The sequence below is a fragment of the Pan troglodytes genome, chromosome 11, assembly GCF_028858775.2.
Source record: "Pan troglodytes isolate AG18354 chromosome 11, NHGRI_mPanTro3-v2.0_pri, whole genome shotgun sequence".
Taxonomy (NCBI): domain Eukaryota; kingdom Metazoa; phylum Chordata; class Mammalia; order Primates; family Hominidae; genus Pan; species Pan troglodytes.
The window spans coordinates 76,198,320-76,212,802 of NC_072409.2; the positions used below are offsets into that span (position 1 = coordinate 76,198,320).

The window sequence follows — 14,483 nt, forward strand, 5'->3', positions numbered from 1 at the left end:
AACTGAGGTCCATGGATAGGCTTTGAAGAAAAGATATGGGAACTCCTGAAATTGTAGGTGGTGGTGTGATCTTAAGCTTTTTAACCACCCATTTCCTCACTATAAAATGGATTTTATAATAGTCCCTAAATCATAGGATTGTTGTAAGGGCTAAATGGGATAATTAAACAGATATAAAAAGCCTAGCACAGTGCCTGGTACACAGTTATTTTAATATGTATAACAAAAATTACAATGTAAGAAAAAAGGCACTGTCTGGAACAACATGTGGAAGAGGGAATTAGAAGTACTCCTGTATCCTTTTTTTTTTTTTTTTGAGACGGAGTCTCTCTTTGTTGCCCAGGCTGGAGTGCAGTGGCGTGATCTCATCTCACTGCAAGCTCTGCCTCCCGGGTTCATGCCATTCTCCTGCCTCAGCCTCCCAAGTAGCTGGGACTACAGGCACTTGCCACCATGCCTGGCTAATTTTTTTGTCTTTTTAATAGAGACAGGGTTTCATGGTGTTAGCTAGGATGGTCTTGATCTCCTGACCTTGTGATCTACCCGCCTTGGCCTCCCAAAGTGCTGGGATTACAAGTGCAGTATACTTTTAAAGTGTATGTGGACAAACAGAAATAGTAGAGAGTCAACTCCAAGTATAAGGTCTCTTTATTTAAGGTAGCTTTATTTCATCATCCTGAAATGTCTAGGACTATCACAGGGGCTAAATTATAGCTATGAACTAGAACTAGGGAAGCATCAAGAACTATGGATGGTAAACATAATAGAGTCCAAATTCACTTATAACTCAGATGGGTGTAACATTTTTCTTTATTTAGTCTATGACACCTGTTTTCTTTGTGAGTGCACCTCTCTTCTATCCATGTCATGATTATTGCTGGAAATATGGTGGAAACTAATCAAATGTTCTCTCTGTTCAAACCTTGTTCTAAAAATGTAAACACTTCTTTAAATACTTTTCAGGTCTTTTGAATAAGAATGCTCAGTCTCTTAGCCTCCTCTTCCCTATGCTTCTCTCCCTAAGATGACAGCCAGTGTATGTTGTAGTTGGGTGTATAGCCTTCTTTTATCCTATGCCTTGGAGTTGAGGATTGTGACCAGCTGGAAATTGTTCTCCCTTGTCCACCTTACCCTGCCTAATCTGCTGGCCCCTGATGATGAAACCCCTGGCTGGTATAACTCGCAGTTTGATCTTGCTTCTGGTTTGGAGCATGGGGGTGCTTTCCCTTCATCTCATCTCCCACTAGCATTATAAGCCCCTACTGAGGCTACTAGGCATTCCGTCTAGCTTGCTAGCCCAGTGGCCTGTCCTTATACCTACTTTGGGAGCCAGTTCCCCACAATGACTACCTACATTAGCTCTCAATTCAGGATCCATGCCACTTGAGACCAAGGAGTCCAACTGGGGTCTCTTTCCTAATCGCACATCTCTGCTCTTTCAGCAAGGCTGGGCAATTGTATATCGGTGTGGGGCTTCTGCGCTGCAGTCTGCATTTTCTCTCCTGAATAGTTTAGGAGCCCGTCTCTCCCCATTGATACCTTTACTTATCATCCCCCTTTCTGGACCAAAACTCAGACAGAGGACAATTGGGAAACAAGTCTTTCTTACTGTCTCTTTTCTCCTTTCTGCCATTCCCAGGGCTGGAGAGCACTAGGCTTTTCTTTTACTTCCTTTCTATCAGTGCTTCTGAAATTGCTTGTGGAGGAGGTATAGTTTTTATTTTGTTATAAATTTGTCACAGCCTAACACTTTTATAAAACATGAATTAGTAGAAAAGTGAAATTTAAAATATACAAATAAAAGTCCATTTTAAAAATTGTTAGAGTCATCAGACATAAAATTATTCTGTCAAATTGCTATAAAAGTATCTCAGCACTTTCAATTGCATACTTATCCATCATGGACCAGTAACAGAGAGTATGTGAACTGGCCAGCTCTGACTCATGGCCTCCTTCCTGTCCTGCTAAGCTTTAGTGATGGACAACATCATTTCTAAACCCCTAGAAGGCACCATGAACATTGCACCTTTTGTTTTGTTTTGTTTTGAGACAGAGTCTCACTCTGTCACCTAGGCTGGAGTGCAGTGGCGCGATCTCAGCTCACCGTAATCTCTGCCTCTCAAGTTCAAGCGATTCTCGTGCCTCAGCCTCCTGAGTAGCTGGGAATACAGGCACACGCCTGGCTAATTTTTGTATTTTTAGTAGAGATGGGGTTTCCCCATGTTGGCCAGGCTGGTCTTGAACTCCTGACCTCAGGTGATCAGCCTACCTCGGCCTCCCAAAGTGCTGGATTACAGGCATGAGCCACCACTCCTGGCCAACATCGCACCTCTTGACTTGACCCTTAAGATGTGGATGGAGGCTGGGCATGGTGGCTCATGCTTGTGATTCCAGCACCTTGGGAGGCTGAGGCAGGTGGATCACCTGAGTTCAGGTGTTCGAGACCAGCCTGGCCAACATGGTAAAACCCTATCTCTCCTAAAAAATAAAAAATACAAAAATTAGCCAGGTGTGGTGGCACACGCCTATAATACCAGCTACTCAGGAGGCTGAAGCATGAGAATTGCTTGAATCCCGGGAAGCAGAGGTTGCAGTGAGCTGAGATTATGCTATTGCATCCAGCCTGGGTGACAGAGTGAGACTTTGTCTAGAAAAAAAAAGATGTGGATGGAAACTAAAGAAATTTGGAAAGTGCACTTCATAAGACCATGATCTGTCTTCCAAGTCTATTCTCATATTGCAAACTCCCATTTTTGAACACAAGAAATTGAACATTACATTTTGCATTTCTACTATAATAAATTTTAATATACTCACAGCAGATGGATGTCTTGGGTGGAGTAACTATGAAAGTAATAAGCTCAGAAAGGCAGAAGAGAATAACCCACTTATAAATTTCAGACTCTTATCCTTGTTACGCTAATGTGTAACACTCACGAAGAATGAAAAAAAACGCTCAGTTTTGTTAGTAAATCCTAATTTTTGCAGTTGTATTGTATTGCCTCAGTAAGAGCTAACATTCCTTTCTTCTTAGATATGCTAATTACCCTGGTCTGATCACTATACATTATATGTATTGAAATAATCACTGTGTACCTCACGAATATGTACAATTATTATTTGTCAATTAAAAATTAAGACTGAGCATGGTGACTTATGCCTGTAATGCCAGAACTTTAGGAAGTTGAGGCTGGAGCATCACCGGAGGCCAGGAAGATCACTGGAGACTGGCCTGGGCAACATAGCAAGACCCCATCTCTACAAAAAATTTTTTAAAAATTAGCTGGATGTGGTGGTACACACCTGTAGTCCTAGCTACTTGGGAGGCTGAGGTGAGAGGATTACTTGAGCCCAGGAGCTTGAGCTTACAGTGAGCTATGATCATGCCATTGCACTCTAGTCTAGGTTACAGAATGAGACCCTATCTCTAAAAAATTTTTTTAAACAAAAACTCCCCAGATTATTTTCTTCTCAAATAGAGCCCCAACTGTCATCTACTCATTTTCTCTTTCTGTGACTAAGGAAGTAAATGTTAAGAAAATGTGGCTGGATGGCTTGAGCCCAGGAGTTTGAGGCTGTGATTGTGCCACTGCACTCCAGCCTGGGTGACACAGCGAGATCTTGTCTCCAAAAAAAGAAAGAAAAAAAAATTGTCATCAGTATACTTAATGGTCAGGTGTAAAAGCAATAAGGTGTTTTCAATTTCTTTTTCTATAGGAACTACAATTAAAAACAGGACAGGAAGAAGATCTAAAACCGAAAGCTGAGGACCTTGATGCATGTAACTTGAAAAGGAGAAAAGCTTCGTTTGGAAGTATAGACCATCTCCAGGTTTGTCAATTCTATTTAGCGTTTCTTGGTTTCTCTTCAATCTGATGGTTGTCTAAATAGAGGTAAACTCACACCTGTAATCCTAGCACTTTGGGACGCTGAGGTGGGTGGATCACCTGCGGTCAGGAGTTCGACCAGCCTGGTCAACATGGTAAAACCCCGTCTCTACTAAAAATATAAAAATTAGCCAGGCTTGGTGGTGGGTGCTTGTAATCCCAGCTACTTGGGAGGCTGAGGCAGGAGAATCGCTTGAACCCTGGAGGTGGAGGCTGCAGTGAGCCGAGACCATGCCACTGCACTCCAGCCTGGGCAACAAGAGCAAAACTCCCTCTCAATAAATAGATAGATAGATAGATAGATAGATAGATAGATAGATAGATAGACAGATAGATAGATGTAAAAACTGGTGGACTCTGAATAAAACCTTCAAACACTAGATGCCGCCCAAATGCAAAATTTCTAGTATTTGTTTTGAAACTTTATTATTTTTCTTTTCTTAAATTTTAGACTCAGGGATACACATGCAGGTTTGTTACATGGGTATATTGTGTGATGCTAAGATTTGGGCTTCTAATAATCCTGTTGCCCAAGTAGTGAAACTTTTATTATTACAAAATTATTTTCTCATCCAGAAATGTGCTGTATTTTTTGTTTTTCCTTGCTCTCAGCAGAATCAATATATTCTTATTTCAGTAGAAAGGAGTTGATTTGAATGTTGTAGAATATAAACATGAAATCCGTGTTCACTGGACTGTATTTATTCCCATCTCATGAAGACGAGTATATTTTATTTTTTTTGAGATGGAGTATCGCTCTGTCGCCCAGGCTGGAGTGCTGAGGCACGATCTCAGCTCACTGCAAGCTCCGCCTCCCGGGTTCACACCATTCTCTTGCCTCAGCCTCCCAAGTAGCTGGGACTACAGGTGCCCACCACCATGCCCGACTAATTTTTTGTATTTTTAGTAGAGACGGGGTTTCACCATGTTAGCCAGGATGGTTTCGATTTCGTGATCTGCCTGCCTTGGCTTCCCAAAGTGCTGGGATTACAGGTGTGAGCCACCGCGCCCAGCCAAAGACAAGTATATTTCTAAAAATCAGAACTCTACATTCAAAGAAAACCAAATTGTATATGTACTTTATATATTAAAAAGCCATTATTTTAGTGCCACCTTTTAAAAAGAAAGTCATAATCCACAAACTAATTTTGAAGTTCAAAGAAATTGAAATTTTAAATTTTATGTAAGCAAAAAATACTGTATTTAAAATACCTAGAATGCAATTATCTCTACCTTACTTTAGAAAGATTTATTCTCTCTTCATAAATTTTACATTACATTTTCTTAGTGACATTTAATAGTGACATGGGTGCATTCCCACACACACCCATTCCACCCAGAAATGTCATCACCAGTTGTAATTTTTTAGGTTTTTTCCTTTTAAGTGGAGCTTAAAAAGAATCTCTTATTCATCTTTCAAACCCCACTCACAGTTTAAGAATGTTTGTAGAATATATTTAAGTTACTTGCTAGACTTCCTAGGATCTCCTACTGGAGTATTTAAGGATATGACAAAATTAACATTTTTATAGTTGCTCTTTCTCTTCCTAATAATTGTAGAGCTACTATAATATTTTAGGCTCCAGTGTTATCTGGACATGATAGTGCTTATAAGATTATACTATTAATATCCTGGTATTATTGGAAGACCGAATAACTATGCATCTTCTTTGTCTTGGCCATTTTGCTCTCTTTTTCTCATATATATTCACTGTCTCATTGTATGATAGATTTCCAGAAACCCTTTCTATAAGGTTCATGAAGGACTAGGAAATAATACTATATGGATTTCTTTTCCTATTTATTTGTTGTTTTGGTGGCAGTGCTTCATTACCGTGTCCACTTGGTAGAGTTCCTTTTAAACAGTCATATTCCATCTATATTTATGTTTGTATTTGTTTCCGCATATCCTTAATTCAAGAGAGTACTCAGATGTTTGTTTTGGAGATCTTTTCAGCAATTTTTTATTTTTGTTTTTTCTTTTTTTAAAATAATTATTTGAGGTTGACAAGCTACAATGCAAATTGGCTTTCCTTCCATCCTCCATCATCTGTGTCTTCCACTGTGTGTATTCATTTATTCACTTCATTGACTGACTGAATCAGGCATTCATTCACTCATTCATTTAACATTTTATTGAATGCCCACTGTGGCCCAGGCAATATACCAGCCATGTGGATAGATGGGTAAAAACTACAGCCCCTGCAACCAATCAAGGAGCTCAAGTTGGGGAGATAGATACGTAGGGCAGCCACCAGTGTAAGTGCTGTGATGGAACTGTGCAGCACTACAACAGAGTAAAAGACTCCAGCATGTTCTTAATATAGGCATAGAAAATTATCAGCCCTTTCTTTGTCAGGCTAAAAAATCCTAGACTGTTTAACATATCTGGGGGGTAAATTTTAATTCTTTATAAAACAACATAGCTACATCTTGACTAGAACCACTGATGTCTTTAGGATCTCAGACGGCTACCTGAGTTACTCTAAGTGATAGTTTTTAAATGTTCATTTAAGAGATTTCAGCCAATCTGAAATTCTATTATTACCATATAATTTTTATGGTAGAAGGAAAAACAAGTAACTTTTTTTTTAATTTTAATGTAGAAATTGGATGAGCAAAAGAAATAGTTAGATGAAGAAGTAGAGAAAGTTCTGAACCAATGCCAAGAATTAGAGGAGCTGGAAGCAGACTTAAAGAAACGGGAGGCCATAGTTTCTAAGAAGGAGGCTCTGTTACAGGAGAAGAGTCACCTGGAAAATAAGAAATTGAGATCTAGTCAGGTATTCTGTTTAATACACTACTTGATTCTGGTTGTAAACCACTCCCCACTCCCCACTAGGATGGCTATAATCAGAAAAACATAATAAGAAATGTGTGGGAGGAGGTGGAGAAATTGGGACCTTCATACACTGCTGGTGAAATTGGAAAATGGTACAATCGCTTTGGATAACCATCTTGTAGTTCCTCAAAAGGCTAAATTTAGAGATACTATGTGACCCAGTAATCCCACTCCTAGGGATGGGTGGGAGGGTGGGTGGGTGGATTGATGGATGGATGGATGGATGGATGGATAGATGGATAGATAGATAGATAGACAGAGAGATAGACAGATAGATAGATCTATCTCTGTATGTATTTCTCCATGAGAAATGAAAGCATGTATCCACACAAAAACTTGAACATGAACATTCATAGTAACAGTATTCATAATAGCTAGAAACAAAACAACACAAATGATCATCAAGTGATGAATGGATAAACTGTGATTATCCATACAATAGCATATTATTTGACAACAGAAGGGAATGAAGTAGTGATACATGCTACAACATGGATGAACGTTGAAAACCTATGTTAAGTGAAAGAAACCAGTCACAAAAGACCACCTTTGTATAATACCATTTGTATCAAGTCTCCAGAATGGGCAATTCCATTTCTGTCCAGAGACAAAAACTAAAATAGTGGTTACCTAGGGTTGGTGGGGGATTGGGGGGGAAATAGAATGCCTACTAATAGGTGTGGGGTTTCTTTTTTTTGGGGGGTGAAGAAAATATAAAATTGATTGTGGTGATGGTTACATAAGTGTGAATATATGAAAAACCATTGAATTATATACTTTATTATTTTTTTTTATTTTTTGAGACTGGAGTGCAGTGGCGCGATCTGTGCTCACTGCAACCTCTGCCTCCTGGGTTCAAGTGATTCTCCCGTCTCAGCCTCCCGAGTAGCTCGGATTACAGGCACACACCACCATGCCCAGCTAATTTTTGTATTTTTAGTAGAGACGGGGTTTCAACATATTGGTCAGACTGGTCTCGAACTTCTGACCTTGTGATCCGCCTGTCTTGGCCTCCCAAAGTGTTGGAATTACAGGCATGAGCCACCATGCCCGGCCTTGAGTTATATACTTTAAATTGGTGAACTGCATGGTATGTAGATTATATCTCATTAAAGCTATTATGTTTTTTGAAAAGCCATAAAAGGGAAAAGACAGTAGAGGAGATAACAGAGGACAAAAGATTACAAAAAAAGAAAAGATGGAAAGCAAATAGATGAGAGCTTATTAACTTAGCAGAACAGAAGATGCTGCATTCCAAGTACCTAGAGAGACACAAATGAGAGCCAGGCCAAGATCCTACATATATGCTATCACCACACATCTTACCAGCTTTTTAATACCTGACTCTGAAATGTGATGGGCATTTTAGGAATGCTTTAGATGTTTTCCTTTTTTAAAAATAACAGTTTTAGAGAGATAAAATTCACATAGAACATCAAAAAGACTCCGAAATGAAGGGACCAAGATTTTCAGAAGGCAGGAGTAGCATAAAGATGAAAACAGGGCATAGTCATGAAACTATTTTTTCTCACTCTGGGACCGATTTATTTTCTGAAGACTGAACCAGGCACAGCAAAGGTTGTGATAAGTCAAAAAAACTCCAAATAGGGAATGAATGCAAGTCTGCATATGAATTGTGAAACATCTATTTCCTAATCTCTACTTGGATCTAAGAATGCTGGCAGCCAGATTTATACTTCCTAGCCGGAGATTGGCATATTTTCTGAAACATCTAAAAAGATATGAAAACTCTTAAATTTGGAAGCCCCCACTTAAATAAGTGGCCCACATATATGCTGTTACCACAAATCTTATCTGCTTTTCGATACCTGACTCTGAAATATGATGGACATTTCAGGAATGCCACTATTAAAGACAGAAAACAAAACAAAAGGAAAAAATAAACTCAGAGACATTAGAGATAGAGCAAGAAGCTGAAAAAAACTTCACAGAAATCTTAATATCCTCAATGTGGTAAAAGATGACTATCTATAAATAACTACAAGTTATTAAAAACATGAAAGAACTCTTGGAAATTAAAAGGGTTGGAGGATAGGCAGAGTGCGGTGGCTCACACCTGTAATCCCAGCATTTTGGGAGGCCAAGGCGGGCAGATCACGGGAGGTCAGGCGTTCGAAACCAGCCTGACCAACATGGTGAAACCCTGTCTCTTCTAAAAATACAAAAATTAGCCAGGCGTGGTTGTGGGCACCTGTAATCCCAGGTACTTGGGAGCTGAGGCAGGAGAATCACTTGAACCCGAGAGGCAGACGTTGCAGTGAGCCGAGACCATGCCATTGCACTCCAGTCTGGGTGACAAGAGCAAAACTCCATCTCAACAAAAAGGGTCAGAGGATAAAGTTGAGGAAATATTCTGAAAAGTAAGTAAAAATACAAGTTAATAGAAAGTAGGAGCAAAACATTTTTAATTGGCAGATAAATCCAGAAAGCCCAAGATCCAAGTAATGGGAATTCCAGAAAGATACAACAGAGAAAACAGAAAAGAGGAGATTATCAAAGACATCATATAAACAATTTTCTCAACACCAGTAATGTGAGACTCTAGGCCTCTCACGTGCAGAGACACACATAGGCTCAAAATAAAGGGATGGAGGAAGATATACCAAGCAAATGGAAAACAAAAAAAGGCAGGGGTTGCAATCCTAGTCTCTGATAAAACAGACTTTAAACTAACAAAGATCAAAAGAGATAAAGAAGGCCATTACATAATGGTAAAGGGATCAATTCAACAAGAAGAGCTAACTATCCTAAATGTATATGCACCCAATACAGGGGCACCCAGATTCATAAAGCAAGTCCTTAGAGACCTACAAAGAGACTTAGACTCCCACACAATAATAATGGGAGACTTTTAACACCTCACTGTCAACATTAGACAGATCCATGAGACAGAAAGTTAACAAGGATATCCAGAAATTGAACTCAGCTCTGCACCAAGCAGACCTAATAGACATCTACAGAACTTTCCACCCCAAATCAACACAATATACATTCTTCTCAGCACCACATCACACTTATTCCAAAATTGACCACATAGTTGGAAGTAAAGCACTCCTCAGCAAATGTAAAAGAACAGAAATTATAACAAACTGTCTCTCAGACCATAGTGCAATCAAACTAGAACTCAGGATTAAGAAACTCACTCAAAACCGCTCAACTACATGGAAACTGAACAACCTGCTCCTGAATGACTACTGGGTACATAACGAAATGAAGGCAGAAATAAAGATGTTCTTTGAAACCAACGAGAACAAAGACACAACATACCAGAATCTCTGGGACACATTTAAAGCAGTGTGTAGAGGGAAATTTACAGCACTAAATGCCCACAAGAGAAAGCAGGAAAGATCTAAAATTAACAGCCTAACATCACAATTAAAAGAACTAGAGAAGCAAGAGCAAACACACTCAAAAGCTAGCAGAAGGCAAGAAATAACTAAGATCAGAGCAGAACTGAAGGAGATAGAGACACAGAAAACCCTTCAAAAAATCAGTGAATCAAGGAGCTGGTTTTTTGAGATCAACAAAACTGATAGACCGCTAGCAAGACTAATAAAGAAGAAAAGAGAGAAGAATCAAATAGATGCAATAAAAAATGATAAAGGGGATATCACCACCGATCCCACAGAAATACAAACTACCATCAGAGAATACTATAAACACCTCTACGCAAATAAACTAGAAAATCTAGAAGAAATGGATAAATTCCTGGACACATACACCCTCCCAAGACTAAACCAGGAGGAAGTTGAATCTCTGAATAGACCAATGACAGGCTCTGAAATTGAGGCAATAATTAATAGCTTACCAACCGAAAAAAGTCCAGGATCAGATGGATTCACAGCCGAATTCTACCAGAGGTACAAGGAGGAGCTGGTACCATTCCTTCTGAAACTATTCCAATCAATAGAAAAAGAGGGAATCCTCCCTAACTCATTTTATGAGGCCAGCATCATCCTGATACCAAAGGCTGGCAGAGACACAACAAAAAAAGAGAATTTTAGACCAATATCCCTGATGAACATCGAAATCCTCAATAAAATATTGGCAAACCAAATCCAGCAGCACATCAAAAAGCTTATCCACCATGATCATGTGGGCTTCATCCCTGGGATGCAAGGCTGGTTCAACATACGCAAATCAATAAATGTAATCCAGCATATAAACAGAACCAAAGACAAAAACCACATGATTGTCTCAATAGATGCAGAAAAGGCCTTTGACAAAATTCAACAGCCCTTCATGCTAAAAACTCTCAATAAATTAGGTATTGAGGGGACATATCTCAAAATAATAAGAGCTATTTATGACAAACCCACAGCCAATATCGTACTGAATGGGCAAAAACTGGAAGCATTCCCTTTGAAAACTGGCACAAGACAGGGATGCCCTCTCTCACCACTCCTATTCAACATAGTGTTGAAAGTTCTGGCCAGGGCAATCAGGCAGGAGAAAGAAATAAAGGGTATTCAGTTAGGAAAAGAGGAAGTCAAATTGTCTCTGTTTGCAGATGACATGATTGTATATCTAGAAAACCCCATCGTCTCAGCCCAAAATCTCCTTAAGCTGATAAGTAACTTCAGCAAAGTCTCAGGATACAAAATCAGTGTGCAAAAATCACAAGCATTCTTATACACCAATAACAGACAAACAGAGAGCCAAATCATGAGTGAACTCCCATTCACAATTGCTTCAAAGAGAATAAAATACCTAGGAATCCAGCTTAGAAGGGATGTGAAGGACCTCTTCAAGGAGAACTACAGACCACTGCTCAGCAACATAAAAGAGGACAAAAACAAATGGAAGAACATTCCATACTCATGGGTAGGAAGAATCAATATTGTGAAAATGGCCATACTGCCCAAGGTAATTTATAGATTCAATGCCATCCCCATCAAGCTACCAATGACTTTCTTCACAGAATTGGAAAAAACTACTTTAAAGTTCATGTGGAACCAAAAAAGAGCCCACATTGCCAAGACAATCCTAAGCCAAAAGAACAAAGCTGGAGGCATCACGCTACCTGACTTCAAACTATACTACAAGGCTACAGTAACCAAAACAGCATGGTACTGGTACCAAAACAGAGATATAGACCAATGGAACAGAGCAGAGCCCTCAGAAATAATACCACACATCTACAACTCTCTGATCTTTGACAAACCTGACAAAAACGAGAAATGGGGAAAGGATTCTCTATTTAACAAATGGTGCTGGGAAAACTGGCTAGCCATATGTAGAAAGCTGAAACTGGATCCCTTCCTTACATCTTATACAAAAATTAATTCAAGATGGATTAAAGACTTAAATGTTAGACCTAAAACCATAAAAACCCTAGAAGAAAACCTAGGCAATACCATTCAGAACATAGGCATGGGCAAGGACTTCATGTCTAAAACACCAAAAGCAATGGCAACAAAAGCCAAAATTGACAAATGGGATCTAATTAAACTAAAGAGCTTCTGCACAGCAAAAGAAACTACCGTCAGAGTGAACAGGCAACCTACAAAATGGGAGAAAATTTTTGCAATCTACTCATCTGACAAAGGGCTAATATCCAGAATCTACAATGAACTCAAACAAATTTACAAGAAAAAAACAACCCCATCAACAAGTGGGCAAAGGATATGAACAGAAGCTTCTCAAAAGAAGACATTTATGCAGCCAACAGACACATGAAAAAACGCTCATCATCACTGGTGGTCAGAGAAATGCAAATCAAAACCACAATGAGATACCATCTCACACCAGTTAGAATGGCGATCATTAAAAAGTCAGGAAACAACAGGTGCTGGAGAGGATGTGGAGAAATAGGAACACTTGTACACTGTTGGTGGGACTGTAAACTAGTTCAACCATTGTGGAAGACAGTGTGGCGATTCCTCAAGGATCTAGAACTAGAAATACCATTTGACCCAGCCATCCCATTACTGGGTATATACCCAAAGGATTATAAATCATGCTGCTATAAAGACACATGCACACATATGTTTATTGCGGCACTATTCACAATAGCAAAGACTTGGAACCAACCCAAATGTCCAACAATGATAGACTGGATTAAGAAAATGTGGTACATATACACCATGGAATACTATGCAGGCATAAAAAATGATGAGTTCATGTCCTCTGTAGGGACATGGATGAAGCTGGAAACCATCATTCTCAGCAAAGTATTGCAAGGACAAAAATCCAAACACCGCATGTTCTCACTCATAGGTGCGAATTGAACAATGCGAACACTTGGACACAGGAAGGGGAACATCACACACTGGTGCCTGTTGTGGGGTGAGGGGAGGGGGCAGCGATAGCATTAGGAGATATACCTAATGTAAATGACGAGTTAATGGGTGCAGCACACCAACATGGCACATGTATACATATGTAACAAACCTGCACATTGTGCACATGTACCCTAGAACTTAAAGTTATATATATATACATAAAACTTTATATATGTAAAACTATATATATATATAAACTTTATATATATATATCTTTATATATATAAACTGTATATATATATAAAATTTATATATATATATAGAAAGAAATAGCCCATCAAGGGCCCAGCAAAATGAGTACCCAAAACATATCACTGTGAAGGTTTGGATACACTGACTGAGGAAAAAAGAAGGTCCTGAAAGCATCTAGACAAAAAAGACTACTTGTAAGTTGCAAGAATCAGAATGGCATTGGACTTCTCAGCTTTCCTCATTAGAAGTTTAAGATCTGAAGCAATCTTTAAACTCATGAGGAAAATTAAGTCTAATAAATAATTTTCTTCTTAGCCAAACTCTCAATCAAATGTGAAGCTAGAATAAGCATTTTCAGGCAAAAAAAACAAAAACAAAACAAAACAAAAACCCTCACATCAAGCCTGTCCAGGGAAACTACTAGAGAATGTGCCCCACAAAAATAAGGGCACCAACTATGAAAAAGGAAGACTCAGGATTCTGAAAATGTGCTCCAACATGGAAATTCTCAGGAAATACCAAAGGGAAGACCCAGGACAACTGGTCCAGTGTGGAGCAGGAGGATGGATGCTCCAGGCAAAATGTTTCCAGAAAAGAATAGATTGAAAAGATTTCCTGATAAGTTTGATCAAATGAAAAAGTGTTGAGGAATTTTATAGTTCTGTTGGAGAAGAATTAGTATAAGGTGCAAAAAAAAGTTGTATCAAAACAGAAGCATGATCATTTCATACTAGATAGTTCACCTATGAATAACAAAGTTATAATAATGAAAATGAATATTGATTTAACTAAAAACTATAATGTAACTTATATTGGGAGAATGGAGGAGGATGGGAAGTAGAGTAGGTACAAGAGTGCTAAATCCTTATCTCCCATAATACACAGTCAGTAGACAATGTCTAAAATTGATAATGCCATTTAGAAACATGGACATAAACACCAGAAGAACCAACTGAAAAGGTTGAAGGTGGCCGTCTGGGAGTAGGATTCAATTAAAAGCTTGGGGGAGGGGAATGCTTTTTTAAAATTATAAACCTTATGATAGTATGTGTCTCTATAATAAACGTCATGGTAGTATATACAAATAATTACTGTGAAAAGTATTTTACAAATTACCTGAAATTTGACCATAGTGAACATCTCCATAAATCTGGCCATATTTTCTGATCAGAATGAAATACGAGTAAAAACAAATTATATGTTTAAGCCAACCAATCATATGTTTAAACACACCACATCTCAACCCCTAGTAAATTG

General features: G+C 38.7%; 1 pseudogene; it reads left to right on the plus strand.

The window, feature by feature from the left end:
* The window catches only part of LOC112204420 (kinesin-like protein KIF27), a 43,017-nt pseudogene that overhangs the window by 5,972 nt on the left and 22,562 nt on the right, over positions 1–14,483 (plus strand).